The sequence below is a fragment of the Dasypus novemcinctus genome, chromosome 20, assembly GCF_030445035.2.
Source record: "Dasypus novemcinctus isolate mDasNov1 chromosome 20, mDasNov1.1.hap2, whole genome shotgun sequence".
NCBI lineage: Eukaryota > Metazoa > Chordata > Mammalia > Cingulata > Dasypodidae > Dasypus > Dasypus novemcinctus.
Window position 1 is genome coordinate 36,273,988 of NC_080692.1, and position 21,047 is coordinate 36,295,034.

At 33.0% G+C, this 21,047-nt stretch overlaps 1 protein-coding gene across 16 annotated transcripts in view; it reads left to right on the plus strand.

Annotated features, from left to right (window-relative positions):
- The window catches only part of ATF7IP (activating transcription factor 7 interacting protein), a 111,960-nt gene that overhangs the window by 19,035 nt on the left and 71,878 nt on the right, over positions 1-21,047 (plus strand). For 2 of the 16 annotated variants that reach the window (XM_023589356.2, XM_071210178.1), the window contains exon 1: positions 15,162-15,243. The exons of 10 other annotated variants lie outside the window; for them this stretch is intronic. The gene's annotated coding sequence lies outside the window, so the exon portion shown is untranslated. Of the gene's footprint in view, positions 1-5,500; positions 6,112-14,457; positions 14,538-15,161; positions 15,244-21,047 lie in introns of those variants that run through there. 4 more of the 16 variants (XM_071210177.1, XM_071210179.1, XR_011646673.1 and 1 more) reach the window with 4 other exon arrangements.

Here is a 21,047-nt window from a genome sequence, read left to right on the forward strand (position 1 = left end):
TTGGGAGATTTTAGTGTTTTATACCCTGTGTTTTTCAAATGTTGGAGAAAAATGGCTAGGTTGAAATTATTGACCAACTTAGTTTGGTCTTCATGGTGATTTTAATGATCGGTTCTTTTTGCCTTCTATTGCCGGCTGAAATTTATTACCTCACAAGATAAGTTCACTGATTATCACTTGGTAAGAGTTTATGGTAATCCATAAGGTATTACTAATTCTTTCAGTGTCATGTTGCATTTTTGCAACTGTAAGCATAAACTAGACCTGACTGGGATTATTGGTGACAGTTTTCAAATTTTCTCTGCTGAATTTCAAGTTAGCTATTAAGTTAAATAATTGAGGACATAGTAAATCTGGGAGCTGGACAGTTGAGGTTTTATGGTATTATTTTGGTCACCCTGGCCTCATTTGTTTGCTCCATATAATAGCCTTTCATAAGCCATTTCTTTTTCATAAGTTTCTAAGGGAAATATTGAGGTGATAGAGTATTGAACAGAATCTAAACTTAACCTATATTTGAATATTGTTTTGGCCAGTTTTTTTCTGATATTAGCCAATACATTCCATTTTTTTACTGTTTTCTCTATAAAATGGGGGGAGATTCCTATCTATTTGGCAAGATATGCTGAGGATCAATTTACATTGATTGTGAATAATACTGTGAAATACTCTACAGATAATCTGGCATGCTAATTTTTCCAGTAATATTGCATGCATGGTTATCAGTTGATTTCCTTCTCAAATATTCAGGGAATTGTGGTATATTTTAAAGTATGGGGGATTTCTCATATAACTTATGTTTCAGAAGCAAGAAATGCTAACTAACATCAATATATTTACTTGGAATGTTACATAATCATGTTTGTATTACAGGGTCCTACTTGTTATATAAATTAGCTATCCTTTGCTGCATATGGGTAATGGGAAATAATATTAAGTAAACCCAGTATAGAATGGAGGTATTACAGAATTAGAAGAGTAGGAGAAATGTTTCATCTCTGATCTGACCGAGTCCTCCAGATTTACTAGTATAAAGAGATTATTTGAAATTAGGGCCTGTAGTTTTCTGTATTTCAATACAGATGAAAATCTTAAGAACAGTAAACTCTCAATGGTTCAAAAACTGGTAGCCAACAGACTTGTTTTGACCCTCTTCGTCACTGTCCCATTTCTCTACTTCTTAACATGTAGAGTTGTCAAATTTCCCGAAAAAATCTGGATATTCTGCCTTTCAGATACAAGATTGGGTCTGCCTTTCTGCTTGAGAACAATAATCTGCAGTTGAGTGGCTGCTACCTCTTTTAGGTAGTGTCTACTTTTGCTTACATCTGGCTCTCTTCACTAATTCACCTTGCCTGCCTAGCCCTGTAGGCAGTTGCTTTTGAAATCCCTCTTATTTAACAGATTGTTGGCAGACTTAATACCTAAAATAAAGCTTCTGACCCAGAAGAAAGTAAAAATAAGTAAAATCTGGCCTACTTTACTTGGTAGGAGAGACTTAGCATATGTAAAATCACTTACCATTTGGATTGAACTATGGCAACTTTGGTAACCTTTAGCCTTATTTTATTTTCCATTGTATTGGGAGTGGCATGGGGCTGAATGAAGGAGAGATCTGGTAACATTTCCTGGAATCAGATGAAAGTTGAAAGTAAAGAAATTAAAGGATGAAAATTTAAATAAAATGAAGAATGAAAATTTTTCATAAAATATGAAAATTGAAGGTGAAGAAATAATTAGCTAGAAATGCAAAAGTACCTCAAGGTCTTTTATGATGATAATAATTAGTCCTCTTTTCTATAAATGTTATCACTGTGTTAAAGATATCACTATCAACTTGATGTTCTTGATAATACTAAATAAGTAAATGTTAAATCAAATTTAAGATGAACAAATTACGGAATAGGTAAATATATTTTATAAAAGGTTTTTGCATATATTGGTTGAGAAAAGAAGTGTTAGTACTTAAAATAAGTTTCATACAGTTTTTTTAAACTTCGAAAGTATACTTGATTAGATAGTTTCAGAAGGCATTATGAAGTTACTATTTTTGTTGAAAATCCACTTCTGTTTACATTTATTAATTTGATATTCACCGTTACGCCTATGTGAAAACTACCTTGATAATTCATGAAACATGATAATTTATAATCTTGATCCGACCTGAAGTTGAATTTTACTTGCATCCAGAGTAGAAGCCAGCTTCTTAGCAAGCATGAAATTCCATAGCATTGATAATTTGAGAGCTGAAGAAATGTTACTCCTTTTTGGAAAATGGCTTTCAAATTAGAGGGAAAACTTAAGTAAAATTTGAAAACACAGTTAACAGGCACAGGAAACATTGACCTCCTTGCTTTTCTACACCTACTCCCTCAAAAGAAAAAGGGTGTTGGGAGAAAGCTTAAAAGTGTATTTAGACAAATTATTATTTTTGAATTGTTCAGATTAGAGCTTTCACAAAGTGTTTTCTTGACAATTTAAGACTCTTGTTAGTCATTAATACATGAATATAGAAATGATGGAAAATGGTACTAATTGTGCGAACCTTCATGAGTTCATTGAAACAGGAGGTTTAAAGAAGTCTGAGGAATTGCTTCAACCTGAGGGTTTCTGCCTTCCCTTGAAGTAAACTGGTCAGACCCAACTGCCCAATAGAGCCGTCTTGAAAGGAAGGTGCTGTGCTTGCTGATCTGCTGCTTTCCTTTGCTGCATAGAGAAGTATCATGGCATGCATAGTGGAAAGCATTAGTATAGAAGCCAGGAAAAGATCATTTTTGTTCAGATACTGCTTATTAAGTAACTGTAATTTTAGATAAATTACTTCTTTGTGCCAGTCCTTGAGCATTAAATGAGGATTAGATGAGACAGTGGAGTCAGAGTCAGAGTGAATCCATATTATTCCACTCACTAGTTAGAGGTTTATAATGGAAATACACATGTGCTCAAAGTACCATGTCTACTTACGGTAAGTGCTCAGTACATCTTAGGTATTATTTTTATGGGACTGGGCAAGTTATTTATTTTTAGGACCTCAGTTTTCTTATCTTTAAAACAGGGATAATAGTTTCCATTGTTCAGGGTTGATACTGGGATTTAAGTGAGGGTAACTAATAATAGAGCACCTAATGTAGTGTGTGGCACAAGTTAGTATGCGTAAATATTGGTTACTTTTTCCTCTCAAGGTTTCTTCCAGCACATTTTCTCTCTCTCTCTCTCTCCATCCCTCCTTCTACATTATTTTTTCAGGAAGAGTGGAATGAGGGAGAAATCTGGGTTACTGAGTATGTTAGAAAAGGCTCTTAGGCAAGGGGGCATGTTAGGTGCCTAGCTAATTTACAGACCCAATGCCAGACAGCAAGCTGTTTAGAATTCTGGAGTGAAGACTTTAAAAGAGCCCAAAGGGAACAAAACAAGAATTCTTATTTGTGCTAAGTCAGCTTTGTAAAATAAAAACAAAAATGGACTGTGAATCAATCTATTGAGTCAACAAATTTAAAAAATATTTATTATTCGCCTATTATTTGCCAGGCAGTGTTTGTTTTTTTTTTTTTAAGATTTATTTTTTATTTATTTCTCTTTTAACTTGGCATGTAAGATCCCTGTCCTCATGGAGTTTACATTGGGGAAGAGGGGGCAGACAATAAGTATGAAAAGGTTATGAACACTGAAGGATTGGGAATGGGGTTTGGCAGGGTAGAATAGGTAGTCAGGATCTAAATTAACACTATTTAAAATGTGTTACTTGGTTCAGTCTGGTCCTCATAACTGAGAGAGAAATTTTTCTATCAATCTGACTAAAGTAATTTTGTCTGCTGATTCTAATTTTTAAAATGAGGCTTATATTTTGTATCTCTTTTAAATTTTATTTTTAGCAATAATTATTTTTACAGAATAATTGATTTGTAATGTGTTGGAAATTAAACACTGGTCCTTACTGCCATTATTTTTAGAAGCAGTGAGCTAAATCAACATCTTGGCACCTCAGTAAGTAGGTTGTAGAGCATTTGTGCTTCTTAGGATTAATTAGTCCACTGCTTAACTTTTTTTGCCTTTAAAAAATAGTATTTAAATACTTGTAATGTGTATTGTGTTTTATGCTATACTAAATGATTTCAGGGCCCTTTATTTTTAGGTACTTTATTTCAAAGAGTTGGATGCATATACAAGTTGAAACTAAGGAAGAGAGAATTCCTTTAGAGAAAAGAGAATTCAAGAATTAACAACTTCTAGGAATACAGAACTTAAATAATATCTCTTTTCCAACTCTGAGATCTTATGATCAATATATGATACTTAGCTCTTTTTGCATAAGATCATTCCTCTCACCAAGTGTTACTTAGTATAGTGTCTCCTGTGTGAGATTACACACATTGTATTTTTCTCAGTCCTATCATCTGCTTAGTGGGTCACAGATCCTGAGAAGAGAATATAGTTGTTTCAGGAAAATTGTAGCTTATGATGATAACCTAGGTAACATTTGTGATTATCCACGTAAGTGTACCTTTTCTGATTGACATATACCTTTATTATTCCTCTCATTTACAGCCTTATTATCTTTATTATGCAACAGGGGTAATCTAAGAACTATGTTTTAAGACAGAAAGGAATACTTAATAAAAGGATCATGTTTTTGGAGAGTCCCTAGTTAGCATTTTTAAGTACATTTTCATTATCTTTTCAGATATGACTCTAAACTGGTTTCTGGATTGTTACTTGTAAATGAAATATGATATATCTTTTAATATAACAAGGGAAAATAGCAGTGGAAATGTAAAATCACATATTAGTATGTGATAAAAATAAAATGACAAACATTTAAATCAAGAATCTCGTAGATTATGATTCAACTCTTGCCCAGTTGTATATGGCCAATAAAAGCAATATATGAATGATAGAGGTCCAGGGAGAATGCCCCACTGATAAAATATTTTCTTGTGTAGCTATTTGTAGTTTTGCATGCTTGAGTTTTGATACTGAGTGCATGCTTTAGTAATATTAACTAGGGGTAAATATATTGAATTATTTAACCATGTTAATACTGATACCTGATGATCTACTAACTTAATTGGTTAGTTAACAAAATTTGAAAGGTAGCTGTAGAGTGAGGATAGCTTTTAGGTAATGTGAATTTTAATTTTTCCGTGATTGTAAAAATAGCAACCAGTGAATTTATATAATCATACTCATGCCACAAGTAAACTAAAGTTTTGAGTATCTCTGGGAGTTAAAAATATTTTTGGTGGGGTGGAATTTCATTTATATAAGAATTATAAATTGGTTTTCTTTTATTACTTGGATTTGAATAATTATAAAATGGGTAACTAGATATATTCTAGAACCAGTCAGTAGTGTCTGTAGGGTAACAAATGGGGAGGGTTTTCTCAGCAGTATTCTCCTATAGTTTGGTCATGAAATGAGGACTGCTTTATGTAAATTACTCTTACTGGCGCCAGCTAGCTGTGACTGCAGTCTGGCTGCGCTAGGGCAGCAAATAATATGTGTCATGGATTTTCTGTTTGGAATGTGTAAGAACTGAGCCTTTTGGACTGAAAGGACAGAGTTGATGCTTTAGAAAATGGGTAGTGAAACCTCTACATTTGATAATGAACAAGTAAAATAATAAGCTATAAACCTCTTAAGCTTTTATGTATATTGTTTTTATAGATTTATGCCTATTGATAGTATTGGGTAATATGTGGGAGGTACTTAACTGCACACAGTTGCTGCAGACCTAATAGTTGGCAGCATAGAAAGCAGTACAAAGAATTCTGATTCTAGGCATCTTCACTTGCAACAGTCATTTGGAAGATGTACTTTATGTGTTCTTTGAGCTTCATTGACATACTGTCTGGCGTATTTTTGGCTTTTGTGGTTAATGGGATGTTTGCTGCACAAACTACATAACAGATGTGAACCACTGTATGAAAGGAAATTTAATATGTAGCCAACCTACTGTATTGTTTTCTTCATGAGTATGAACCAAACAAGGAATTTAGGCTCAAGAAGGCTGACCTAGAAGTCTGCATTAGCTTTTAATGTTTATGCAAATGAACTAAGTAGCAGTGGTTTACAGAAGAGGAAGTCTTTTTCACAATATCAAGCTGTCCACAGGTAAGAGATTCAGGTCCTTTTTCTGTGACCCCTCCCACTCGTCTCCCCCAGGCCTTATATTTATCTCTTACCATTGGAAGTTTTGTTGGTTTGCTTTTAGCTCTAGTAATATCAGGATTGGTAATTTGTAAAATGTTAGTTTTCAGGAAGAAAATGGATTTGGGTTTGGTCTTTTAAAAAATGTTATTTTCATTTTCTCAAATGTACTCCAGGTTTGAACTAAAATGACCTAACAGTGGACTTCATGTATGCATATTTACTCATGTATATGATATCAAATTACATAGAAATCAGTTTTTGATCTCTTCATTATAGTCTGTTACTATGTTTTCAGTTATAGTGACACCAACTGGTACATGCAGAGAGATAACATTTTGTAACCTTACTTAACTGTAAAGTTGTAGTGTAAATGCATCACTTTGAATTCACCATTCAGAATCAAAGTGCTTATCCTTTCTTATTTGGCTCAATCAAATAAATTAGATATAAGTGTATATTTGTACATGTAACATGGTCAAGTTTTCCAGTGCCATCCATAGCTTTTCATTTCCACATATTTTAATATCACTATTTTAGCAGGTGAATTAGAGTCTAAAATTAAAATGGATGTATTAATTAGACATTCTATTGAATTTAATATTTTAATTTCAAAAGCTGGGTAAAGAGTAGCCAGGCATTTATAATATTATTTTTTTTTCTGTGCCTGAAATATTGCATAAACAAACAAAAAATTGAAATAAAAATAGAACTATATAAAATAAAGAATATACAGCCATTGCTGTAAAGATAGGAGGGTGTTTATTTATAAAGAAATGCAATTATGTTTGTCTGTTAATATCAGGAAAACTAGAGATGAAATATATTACTGATTCCTTTGATGGAATAATTTTTGGGGGATGGGTTTGAGAAGGTAAGTAGGTTGAAGAGGAGGTGGAAGTGAGGTTTGCAGTAAGGTTGGAAGGGGAGTAAGAAAGGAATTATACTGGCAGTTCTCTGCTCTTTGTCTCTCTATAAATTAAACTACAGACTCTGTCTGTAAACTAAAAATGTTAATTTTAAGTGGAACTTCCAGTTCTCTAGATTCTGAAAAGATTGGTCATTTATTACTACGTGGTTAGGTACTTAAAAACTGGAGATCAGCTGTGGTAGAAACTTCACTTACCTTTGAGGGGTATAAACTGTTATGGGTTTGGGTCCCTTTTGACAGTGTTTCTTAGATGAAATTTTTTTCCCCTTAATTGTTTTAATATATATTCTGTTAAAACAGATTTATGTTTATTTGTTCCATTTTCAGTAAACTGTTTCTCTAGGATTGCAGAAGTAGGAAGAAATCAATTTTGATTAATGTATTTGAGGTTGAATGGAGAGAAGGTCATGCTTTTCTTGGTATGGAAGACACATCTGAATCAGTTGGGAAATATTTTCATATTATAATGAAGTAGGATGAGGGGAAAGTAAGACAGAGGAGCATTCTGTATATGGACAAATAAACCTAAAAGGAAGCATGTAAGACAAAGATAAAAGTCATGAGGATAAATGTGTATAATATTTGAAACTATTGAAGCAGAGTGAATGATCCAAAATCTAGGGGATAAAAGTTTGAGTTTTTAATTTTTTCGGTCCTCTTAGGCAACAAAAAGTATTTAGCTCATATTGTAGAATCACAAAATCTGAAGTAGCCTAAGTGGTCAAGTATTGTACTTTACATAGAAATCTACTGTTTTTTAATCCTGATAGGTGGTAATCATCTAGTTTCTGATTTAGCTTTTGAAATGACATAGGGAGAGTCTTAATTTCTTAAATTCCTCTTCTTGGACATCTGAACAAATTAACACCAAGTGTCTCTCTCTCTCTGTATGTGTATGTCTTTTACATAACAAATCTGCAGTATTTAAAGAAAACCATTAAAATTCCCTAATGTTTTCTAGACTAAATTGCCTCCATTTTTCCAGCCATTCCTCACATGACACTTTTCCAGATCATTTTTTAGCATGGTCATCTTCTTATTTGACCTATGGTTTTTAAAAGTTCCTCTATTTATTAGGCTCACAATAAAACATAATACTCCAAAATATTCCCTCTTCTCCTTACTTCTATTCAGTTTAATTTTGTTGACATTTTTGGCAGCCACTGTTGAATGTTATTCGGTTTGCAGTAAGTTAAAATTCAGTAGTCTTTTTCACATACTCCATTCATAACCTTGAACATAATTGAATATTTGAACCAAGTAACTTTTATTTGGAAATCTCTTTTGTAATTTCTAATATTGTTTATTATGCTTTCTCTCGTTCCTACCTGCTGTAATTTCCTCTTTTAATAGTCTTTTCAAAGAACTGGCTTTTGGCTTCATTTATTGCCTGCTGTTTTATTGATTTTTCTCTCATAATTTACTGCTATTAATTCCTAGCTTTAGGTTTACAAATTCCTTCCTTTACTACTGTTTTTGTGTTTGCCTTTTAATTAATATTACTAATACTCATTAATAAATGTATTTACAACTATACATTTTCCTCTGAGTATTATTTTGGTTGTATTATGTTAGTGCTTTGTTGTTATTTTACTATTGATTTCCTCTTTTAATTAAAAAGATTTTAAGTTTATAAGGAGATTATTTTTCTTATTCCATTGTTTTATATCTAACTTTATTACATTTGGCTAGAGAATGTGGCCTTGTGTTGATTGTGTGTGTGTTATATGCAATTTTATTTACTTTTGTATTCTAGCATTTTAATAGAAAATATATTTTTAATTACTTCTGCTTTTCTTCATCTGTAGACCTTAGAAATAGGTGAGCTTATATCTGATTGTGGATTTATTAATTTCACTCTGAAATTAAAAAATCTGTTTTTGCTTTTTGTGATTTGAAGCTTTATAGGTACATTAGAGTTACACATTTTTAGTGGAGTGTTCTTTTATCAATAGGAAATATTTTTCTTTTTGTCCCATTATTTGTTTTTCAACTTGATATTTTTAAAATATGTTAGTGACATACCACTCTACTTTGTTTTGTTAGCATTTGCCTAGTGTATCATTTTTCATTCCTTAATTTTCATCCTTCCTATGTTTTGTTATAGGTATGTCTTGTTTATAGTATGTATCTGATAATTTTTCTTATTGTTGTACCCAATTTGAAAGCTGCTAGGATTTTTTGGATTGGTAATTTTCTTTATTTCTGTCCATAATTTGCAAGTCCGAAATCTGCTGCCATATTATAACCATCTGTTAATTTAGTTTCACATTATTTTATTTTAAGGATCCTCAATTATTTCAGCCTGCCTCTGAGTTTTACTTCTTTATTGGAGCATCACTGTATTTCCTAACTCATTTCTTTCTGACGGTCATTTGCTCTCATGTACCAATGTAATTATTTTAACAAGGATCTATTTTCACAGTCTTTTGCTCAGAAATAAAACCTCTATTTCTCCATCCTCATTGATTACTAGTTTTGCTGGCAGTAGAACTTCAGGATAAAAGTAACTGTTCTCCTGAACTTTGAGATATTGTTTTTTCTTTTAGCATTCAGTATTGCCGATGACAAGTCTGATGTCAGTTTAATTCTTATTCTGTAAATAAAAAAATGCCTTTTTTATTTGAAGTTATTAGTATTTTCTCATTGGGTTTCTAAAATTTTATTACAGTATGTATAGGTGTCGTTTTTTTTTTTTGCTTGTTCTAATTATTAAGTCTGTCTTGACATTAAATAGGCCTTTTCTATTGAAAAAAAGTATTTTTTTCAACTCTGTGAATTTTTTTTCTTATTTTCTTACTTGTTTCTCAGTTCACTTTTTCTGAAAGTTGTTGCTTCTGGGTATATCCCCCATGTCTCATTTTTTTCTATTTTTCCTCTGTATAATATTGTTAAGAACATCTGATCTTCATTAAGTAGTTCACATCAACTGTGGCTATGTATGCAGGCCCTATTTTGAATTTCCAAGATTTCAGATCAACTTCCTTTTATTATCTGACCGTTCTTGTAGACATCATAGCATCTTATACACTTTGAGGATAAAGATATGCTATTTTAAAAGGTCTGTTTATTTCAATATTAGCTAGTTTTTTGGGGGGCGGTTGGCACCTATATTTATTTATTTATTTTTGGATTCTTGACTGTACTATTTTTGCATTTGAAATAGGGATGGGAATCTGGTACTTTCTACACATGGGATAGGCTGGTAATTTGTCTTTTGGATACTAGCCTCCCTTATTCCTCTGGGAGTTAGTGTCTCTGTGAGTCATTACTCTGTTCACATTTTTAAATGTCATTGCTACACTGGCTTAGCACTGGCATTGGAAGAGAGAGGGGTAAGTCAGACAAGCTGAACTGTTCAGATATAAATTACACCAGTGTATATATACTGTGAAAATTCCAACAAGTCTGTCAGATCATAAGGGAAAGCCTCAATACCCCAGCTTGCTCATGCCTTGTTTTTCCCCAAGTGAACTGCCGTAACTAATTTGGCATTTATCCTTCCAGACTTTAAAAATATCTGCATGCATATATACATACTTGGAAAGGTATTTTACATTTTAGAATATAATGGCATAAAAAACAGGAAATATATATTAATTGCTAGCTCTACCTAAGTACTTTGTATTTATTATCTCATTTAATTTCCATAGCATTTCTATGAGGATTGTCATTAATGATTGTCTCAGTTTCATAGGTAAGAAAACAGACAAGGAGAGGGTAGTATTTTGGGCACATAACTTAACCAGGAGGTCCAAGTAATTGTACTCTAATTACTAGAGTTCTGCAACTGCTTTGTACCCTAATAATTTTCCTCAGAGATCTTTTCATGCCCATGAAGGAGGTCTATGACATTCTTTAGTTTGGATGCTTCGGTATTTTTTTTTTTACGTGTGAATATATCTTACGTTAAATATCTCAGAGTGCTTTTGGTATGTCAAAAAGATGCATAGTTCCTGCTTATTTGCCCTTAAAATTGGTTGTGGTAGTGAACTCTTTATGAGACTGCTCACTTTTGTACATTATTGTTAACCTGAAGTAATTGTGAATCTGATACATAAAAATTGTTTTTTTTTCTTTTTTCTTTCCCTGAAAGTCAAACATCTTATAGTTCTTACACAAATATTATTGTTTTATGAATTGCCTATTTGTGTTTATTTCTCATTCAAATTTTTTGTACTTTTTATTGACTACTAGATATTCTTTATAAATCCTACATCACTCTGCTTTTTATCTTTGAAGTATTCCTCAAAATTCCAGTTACTTATAGTACTTTCTGTGCCTTTGGAATTTTCTATTATTTTATATCTAGTGTGTTTGCTATTGTACTCATATACTCAGTTGCTATTTTGATTCATTCTCAGCCATTTATTTCCAAGCCCATCTTTTCGCTGTTAATTTGTAGTGTCTTTTATATATTGCATGCTTGTATTATTTGTATCTATCTCTTGGAATAATTACCCTAGTACTAGTTTTTTCATACTTCTGGAAATAATTACTACTTTGTCATATGCCAGCACATTTGAGTGGGCAAGCATCATTATTCATTTTTGATTTCTGTATTTCCCTGTTTTTGCCATTTTTCTCCCTTTACAAATGAACTTTAAAGAGTTTCATGGTGTAAAAATATCTAGGTAGAATTTTGATTAGATTTGCTTTTAATAAATTTTATCCAGGAAGATTGATGTCTCTTCCACAATGGGTCTTACAGCTATTATAGCACTAATATTTCAAGTATTTTTATACCTCTACTTCATTAAACATAGAAGTTTTTCATATATGTTAATGTTTCTAGATAACCTTTTCTTGCTGTTCTGAATTAAATATTTTCTTTGTTCTATTTTCTGACTCTTTCTGTTTGAATTCTTACTGCTTTAGTCAGAATTTCTAGAACAATATTGGATATAGATAATACCACATCCATTGTTCCTTTCTTTAATGGAAATACCTATGGTGTTTTACCATGAAGTTTGAAGTAGTCTTTATTATTATAAGGAACAATTTTTGTGTTCCTAATTTTTAAATTAATATTAGTGGATGAATATTATTTTTCCAATTTCTGTTGAGAAATGACAATTAACAATTTTTTCAAATTTGACCATTAGGGCTTGTTAATATATTTCTTAATATGCTTATGTATTTTCAATTTAACTTAATTGAAAACTGCATTTTGAGGTAGGAAAGTTGTTGTTAACCAGGTATATAGGAATCAAGGAGTTTGAAGTAAATGGCTAGTCTCTTTTCCTCTGGCCTTGAAGAGATCCAACATAGAACGTCACAGTTAATTCCCAAAGACTGCTGTCTTTGTCTATCTAAGGACTGTTCTTTGCATGGTGTATTTATTGATCAATTATAATGCCATTAACAGTGACTTGGCTGATTTTATTTCTTCTGTTCACCAGTAGAATAGCTTCAGAATCCTTAACATAGAAAAGGTGATGAAAGAATTTAGAAGAGAAGTATGATAAATATTTGCGAATACTGTTATAAAGTCCTTGATCCGAATCTGTAAACTCTTGAAAAAGCTCAGTTGTACTTGGTGGTTTATTGGCATTTATCAGTGCATTTCTTTGGGAGTTTTCTTTCTTTCATTTTTCTTTTCCTTCTTTTTAAATTCTGGAGGCTCTAGGCTCAGTAAAATATTCTCATGTGGCAGAGAGCCAGATTTCCACTAGCCTTGAACTCAGCATGTTGCTGTTGCTTAGCAACTACCTGTGAAGTCTTGTGGCTATAACTGAATTATAAATAGGGTTATGAGCAGAAGTGCTATTGAAATTGAGATTGAAAAGAAAGGCATACTCTTTTTCCTCCTCCTGTTTGAATTTGAGTGATTCTTTATGCAGAGTCAGTTTTCAGAAATCTAGCTCAAAAATTGGGAGCACTAACCCTAACAGGAAGACAAAAAGGACCCTGTAGATGTTTTGTTTTTAAGTACACATTTAAAAGTGTGTGTCTAATTATAAGGATTAAACAGTCTGCTTTGGAGACATGGCAGTTAGTGGAAACCAGAGAATTTCTTTTAATTTTCATGGTCATCTGTGTAGAACATATCCATACATTGTATTGCTGCCTGTATTTTTCTTTCCCATTTACATTAAAATCTATAAGCAGTAACATTTAGTGTTAGGTTATATTTTTGGACTTTTAATCATGTCATTTTTAAGAGTGTCTTAAAAATTATGCTATGATAGTGCCCATGTGGGCAGTTGATAAATATTGACTACTTGGCTAAGTCTGCTTATTTATCATTCCTCAGTACAGCAGTGCACTTTGGATTGGAATGTTTAAAAAAAAAAAAGTTTTATTTAAGAATGAAAACTTGAAGGGTCTTTTAAGACCTTTTGACTTGCTTTTCCTGTATTCCAGATGGAAAACTTTAGAACTAAATACACTAAATAATTTGCCAAAGGTCTCCCACACCCTTGTCTTTATTTTTTCCCTGCTCTTACTGATGCATATCTGGCAGTTCATTTCTTTTTGCACTCATATTTCATTAGTTAACATGAAATTTAATTGATTTACATAATTTACAATAAAAATGCACAAATGAATTCAGTAAAACCTAACATGGACAGGTTAGGTGAAAGCAGAAGAATAAATGTGAGCTAAATAGACTAGCCTTTTAGCTTCAAGTGCCCAGTAAATTTTGAGTATCAACCAGTATATTTATGGAATGGTTAGAAAATAATAGTTCATTTGGTATGATGGTTAGGGTGAGGAAGGCAGTATAGTGTTATTTTTTTCAGATCTCTGCAGAATATTTTAGGTTCTAAAAGATGAATCAATGCTAATTTTAAGTTTGGATAAAGAAACCCTGTATTTTGTTCTTCTTTTTTTTTTTTAAACCCATTTTTAAAATTTATTTTATTTTTTTATTCCTAACCCTTGTTGTTTACACTCACTGTCTGCTCTCTGTGGCCATTTGCTGTGTGTTCTTCTTTGTCTGCTTGTCTTTTTAAGTGGCACTGGTAGACGGTACTGGGAATCGATTCTGGGACCTTTTGGAGTGGGAGAGAGGCACTCAATTGCTTGTGCCACCCTAGCTCTCTGGTCTGCTGTACCTCTTTTTTTTTTTTTTTAAGATTCATTTATTTTTTATCTCTCTCCCCTTCCCTGCTCCCACCTCCCAGTTGTCTGCTTTCTGTCCATACGCTGTGTGTTCTTGTGTCCACTTGTATTCTTGTCAGCGGCACCTGGAATCTGTGTCTCATTTTTCTGTTGTTGTTGTGTCATCTTGCTGTGTCAGCTCTCCGTGTGTGCGGCGCCATTGCTGGGCAGGCTGCACTCTTTTTGCACTGGGCGGCTCTCCTTACGGGGTGCACTCCTTGTGCGTGGGGCTCCCCTACGCAGGGGCACCCCTGCGTGGCACAGCACATCTTGTGCACATCAGCACTGCATGTGGGCCAGCTCATCACATGGGTCAGGAGGCTCTGGGTTTGAACCTTGGATCTCCCGTGTGGTAGGTGGATACCCTATTCGTTGGGCCAAATCTGCTCCCCTGCTGTATCTCTTGTTGTCTCTCCTGTGTCTCTTTTTGTTGTGTCGTCATCTCGTGCCAGCTTTCTGCACAGGCCAGCTTCCCCTTGGGCCAGCTGACTGCGCAGTTCAGCTTACCTTCACCAGGAGGCCCTGGGAATTGAACCCTGGATCTCCCATATGGTAGATAGGAGCCTAGTTGTCTACGTACAGGGAGCCACATCTGCTTTCCTGTCTTTTTATATACTATAAAGGTTTTTTTATTTGTTTTGTTTCGTTTTGCTTATTTTTTCCCTAGTTTTGAGATAGCTAACATTCTCTCACCATAAAGGTTTTTTTTAATAAATCAGTTTTATTGATACATATTAATAAGGCATGTGCTTCATCCAAAGTGTGCAATCAGTGGTATTTGATAAAATCTCATATGTGCTTTTATCACCTCAGGCATCTTTAGAGTATTTTCATAAAGTTTTGATCATAGGTCCAACCTATGAAACCAAGCTTCTTAGAAACATTTGTCAGGTACAAGTAAATTGTATTCATATGAATTTTTTTCTTAGGGAAATTTTAGAGTGGGAATGTAATTTTCTTTTCTTTTTGCTACCAGGGGAGGTGCTGACCCATTTTGAATCTGAGAGCCAGCAGAGATCTTGCTGTTGTATCAGAAGCGTAACTCTTTGAGTTAAAAGGTTAGCTTTTTTTCCTTAAGTTCAAAACTGAAGAAAGAAGAAGGTTTGTAAATAGGATTGGCTGAAAAAGTTATGAAAGAAATAATTTTACATCTACAAGAAGGGGCAGTACACCAGTAATATTGCTTTAGTAAAGAAGAGAAAAATAACAGGCACAAAGAGAAATTTGTGTTTCTTCTAGGATATAGAAGGGGATTAGGGTTCTTCCTTTAATTATGTTTGTTATTAAAGTTAGACCTCTCTCTATATAGGCTATGGAGATAGACCATCTGGTTCTCAGCTGCCATTTTAAATTTCTTTTGAGAGGAGAGGGGAATAGAATGGAGAGAATGGGGTTCCTGGAAATACTTAAAATTCTCCAGGTCATTTTAGTTGCTGTACTTACTGTTCTCGAATGCCATTGATTATTCCGTCTCCAGACAATTGTATGTTGTGAGATGTGTAATTACTTAGAGTAATGTTCTGCAAAATGGTATGCTTTTTCAATTTTTTGGAAATAATATTGGCCAATATATGTTTAAAAAGTACTTAAGTACTACTTAAGAAAATATGAATGGCTGAGAATCATCTTTAAAGCAATATTTGACAAAACTCATCTAGGATTTTCAAAGAATTTTTCCCATTTGTATGTATTGCTTTACTAAACAAAATTTGACCCATTTGTAATATACTCTCCCACTAATTATAACTCGTAGGTTAATTCATATTGCTTTATTTTGTGATGTGGATAATAGTTTTATTTATTCAAATAATTAAACAAGATCTATATATACAGTTATTTTAATTGTAAATTTAAATTATTTTAAAAATGTGAACACCATTCATTGTAGTTAGACTTTGGGTGTCCAAGTCTTGTATGAATGATACTTTAAAGAAAAAAATAAAATTATACTTAGCTACTTTTCAACCAGATCAATGTTTATAATAATGGTATATATATATATTTTTAAAGCTTTCTTAAATTTCATTTAAAAGTCGAGCCACTGTTAAATGTTTAGATTAAAATGAGTATTGGATTGCTCATTTGATTTTTTTTTTTTACCCTTCCTTCAATGAAACACTTTTTTGTTACTTTAAAACTGTTCTTTGTTTGTATTCCTAAATTTTTTGAGGTACCTGGGCTGGAGATTGAACCCTGAACGTTGTGTGTGGGAGGCCGGTACTCAACCACTAAGCCACATTGGCTCCCCTGAGTTGGTTTTTTCGTTTGTTTGCTTGTTGTTTTTTGTTTGTTTGTTTGTTTTAGGAGGCATCCAGTACCAGACTGGAACGCAACCAACCACTTGAGCCACTTCTGCTTCCCCCTAGGTGTTTTAAAGACATTGTTTCTAAGCTTTATTTATGATTAAAATAAGTCTCTTGTATAACATTCATAGCTAAATATTTTAGACTTTCATAGTGTCATGTATATGATTTTGCATTTTGGATAACAGATAGTGAACATTTGAAAATTTAATTTCCATTTCATCAGAACACACTGGTGGAGGATTTGAAGTAATAAATGCATAGAACATGTACTTTGATAAATAGGAGTTATTACCATGACATGACTCTAACTAGCCTTTCAGTTCAGCAGTTATAATTTAAATTTGCGAAATCAAAAGTTTTCTCCTTCCCTCCCTTCCTTCCTCTTTCCTTTCCATCATTTCTTCCTTTTTTCCCCTCATTTAATTATTTATTAATCTGTAATCCTCTTCATAGTTACTACATTAGGCTGCACATTATTTGCCATCTCTAGGAATTAAAATCCACTCCACAGTAGATTTGTACTATACAAAAAAATGTGCATTTAAACATTATTGGGTTGTCAAGTTAGAATATTGAAATACATTGTTATCTGAGTAGCAGAATAAGACATTTCAAGCATTGTCAATTTTAACATTACTCCACTTCAGACAAAAATTGAACAATCAAAAATAGTGTCAGATTACATTTTCATATGCTTTATTACACTTTTTATTTGACAAGAGCAATAAAATACTTTTTCTCCTCACTAATAAGAATTATTTTAACTTGATTGAGAAAACTTATTGAATGCTTACTGTGTATAATACTTCATGACTGTATGATGACAGAGAAGGTATTAAAATTAAGGCATGTTCTCAGTCTGATTTAGAGGTTTGCTTTGATAAGTTATTTAATATCTGTATTTTTAATACTATATGTCAAACAGTTTTTTACTCATAACTCAGATTCCCCAAATAGTTGCAGGGGAAAATGCAGTGATACTCAAATTTTGAGAGATTTAAAGATTTGAGAACCTTGAATGTGTAACCTTGAATGTGCCTCCAGTACTCTCCTGGGGGCAGGAGGGAGCAACAAACAGCATCGAAGTACACACAGAGGTAAATAAAGTATTACGGGCAATGTCATGTTACATTAGTGTGGGCCATTTATTTAGCTTAGTATTCATTTTTCTTTGAAAAAAAAAATGATGTTTAAAAGGTGGTGAAATGCAAGGCATATCTGTTTCCCCAAGTAAATTTTTTTCTGGCGGTAGCTTTGCTGTTACACATTCTTGGATGTGAATTCACATCTTCGGATTCATAATAGCATATTGTTTCTATTTTTAGGCTGTTGCCAGGCAGATTTAAAATAGTTTCTCTTATGGTATCCAATTTCTAGCTTCCCGATTGGTTACATAAACCTGATTTGTTAGCCAACCACAATGACTATGCAAATTGCACTTCAGTTTCTGTTGCTGTGAGAGAACTGGTAAGATGGTTTCAGGGTGCTCCCTCTCTTTGGGGTATGTTTATTATTTTAAAGAGGGTTTTAGTCATTATGTGGTGATGTGCAAAAGTGGCTTCTTTTTTTTTGAAATAGGAAATCAAACTAAGCAAGCTTAATGAGGCTTGAAAAAAATGCCTTTTCTGTCAGTTTTGATGAATTTTACTGGCGCTATGTATTGACCACTGTCAGAGGCAGCATTGTGTATAAGTGGGTATATTTTGTTAGTAAATAAGCATCCTGATTCCCAAAAGGTCATCCTCTCTATGCAAACTTGCGTAATGTGTACATACCAGCATATTAGTTTGCAGTTCTTTTAAAAAATGTTTTAGGTTACTACTTTTCTTTCCTAAAATAATAATTATTTTTTAAAAAATTATTTTAGGTGTTGATATGTATATAGTGCATCATTCTTTAGTCAGTATTTACTGAGTATATACTATGTGCTATAAATACTATGTAGTTCATTAATATACCAGAATGTTCTTTTCTGTTAAGTGATCCCAGAAGCAATATCATAATGATGTCAGCATATTTGAGATATTTTTCTGGCATCAAAGCTTCTTCAGACACTTTGTATGTTTGCTTTTTTTGAATAGTATGTTTGCTTTTTTTGCTTTTTGTTGTTGTTGCTTTGTTTTTGAGGTACCAGGTCCAGAGATTGAACCCAGGACCTCGTATGTGGGAAGGTGGTGCTCAACTACTGAGCCACATCAGCTCCCAGTATGTTTTTCTTTTTAGGAGGTACTGGGGCTTGAAGTCGGGACCTCATACTTGGAAAACAGGTGCTCAACCCCAGTGCTACGCCTGCTCCCGCAAGTAGTATGTTTTAATCTTAAATTACATGTGGTGGGAACTACCAACATGTTTAATTAGACAATAAATAAAAGTATTATAGTCCATGCATATTCATAATTTTTCAAAGTATACAATTAAATGACTAGTAAATAAAGTAAATGGTGGCAAGTTACAATGTATTGAAAAAAGGGTATTGATAAAATGTGACAAATCCATATGTAGCTTCAGTAAGCGTACATCATATTAAAACAAATTTGTTTTAATTACACTTAAGACCTTTAGGTATAGCTCCAGTTAATAATAGAAGAAAATGCTTCTGTTAAAACTTTCTAGCCCTTTTAATAAAAGATAGTTAATTGTATTTTCCATGTTTAGAAGTCATTTATTAATGTCTGAACTTGGAATGTTTACTCTTTCACACCCTACTGTTTTTTTGTTGTTGATGAAAGTTGTTTTGGTCTGTTACTTGTATGGGTATCTCATGCCCATCCATTGCTATCATATTGTTAGCTAAGCATACTATAGAATTATATCCATATTTATTTAAGATGGAGAAGAGTAACTGGCATATATACAATGAACACAGAAGACTGCAAAGCTAGTGTTACTTTACATACATCATCTTTTTATTACCAGTGCAATCACTAGAAATGTGTACTCTCTAAAACAGGGTTCTTAACAAGGGGTCCATAAGCTTAATTGAAATTCAAAAAAACATTATTCTTGTTGGGACGTGTTGGTGTGGGTGTGATATATCTATAAATAATACACAGTATAGTGTGGACTTATTAAGGGGGGTCTGTGGTTTTCACCGGACTGGCAGAGTGGTCTGTGGAACAAAAAAGTTTAAGAACCCCTGCCCTAAAATATGCACCAATACTCAGTTCTGTTGTTGGAAGTGTAAGCCTAATGAAGTGAGGTAGGTTAGGTTAAAAACAAATGAAAATCAGAAAAGTCAACTTTTTTTAGTAGCAGGTTTATTGAGATACAATTCACATATCATAAAATCCTTTTGTTTAAAGTGTACAATTCAGTGGTATTTAGTATATTTACAAAGTTTTAGCACCATTACCACAATCAAATTTTGAACATTTCACCACTTACCCCAAATAAATCTGTACCTATGAGCAGTCACTCCCTTCTACCATCCCTTCTGTCTCCCAGCCTAGGCAAACACTGATCTACATTCTGTCTCCAGAGATTTTCCTGAACTGGACCTTTCATATACACAGAATCATACAAAATGTAGCTTTTTGTGAGTGGCCTCTTTTATTTAGCATATTTTATGTTTTCAAGGTTTATCCACATTGTAGCATTTATCAATACTTTTCCCCTTCTTATGGGCAAATAATATTCTATTTTATGGATATGTGTACCACATTTTGTTAGTCTCTTTATCAGTCGGTGGTCAATGGTTATTTCCACTTCTTTGATACTGTAAATAATATTGCTGTGAACATTTGTGTACAAGTTTTTGCATGGACTTAAGTTTTTGTTTCTCCTAGATATATTCATAGGAGTATAATTGCTGTGTCATATGGTAACTCTGTATGTAACATATTGAGAAACTACTGGAAGATTTTCCAAAGCAGCTGAACTATTTTACCATCCCACAAGTATTGTATTAGGTTTCTATTTTCTCCCCATGTTCACCAGCACTTTTGTTTAGTTATTTATTTTTCTGTCTTTTTGGGTGTAACCATCTTAGTATGTATGAAGTAGTATGTCATTGTGACTTTGATTACTTGTTGGCTAATGATGTTTTGCATGTCTACATGTGATTATTGGCCATTTGTGTTTCTTTGTTGGAGAAATCTTTTGCATATTTTAAAATTGGTTATTTATCTTTCTATTAGTGAATTGTAACAGTACTTTAAGTATTGTGGATATTAGAGCTTTATAGGATAACTGATTTGCAGATACTTTCCATTGTGAGTTGTCCTTCCATTTTCTTGATGGTGTCCTTTATAGCACAAAAGTTTTAAAAATTTTGATGATGTGAACACTTTTTTCTTTTGTTGCTTGTTTATTTTTGTGTTATATCTAAGAAGCCATTGCCTCTTCCATGGTCACAAAGACTTATGTCTATAATTTCTTCTAAGATTCTTATAGTTCTAGCTCTTAATTTAGGTCCTTGTTCCATCTTGAATTAATTTTTGTGTATGGTGTGAGATAGGGGCCCAACTTCATTCTTTTGCATGAGGATATCATTTGTTGTGAAAGCGGCATTCTTTCCTCTTTGAATTGTCTTTGGCACCCTTGTCAAAAATCAATTG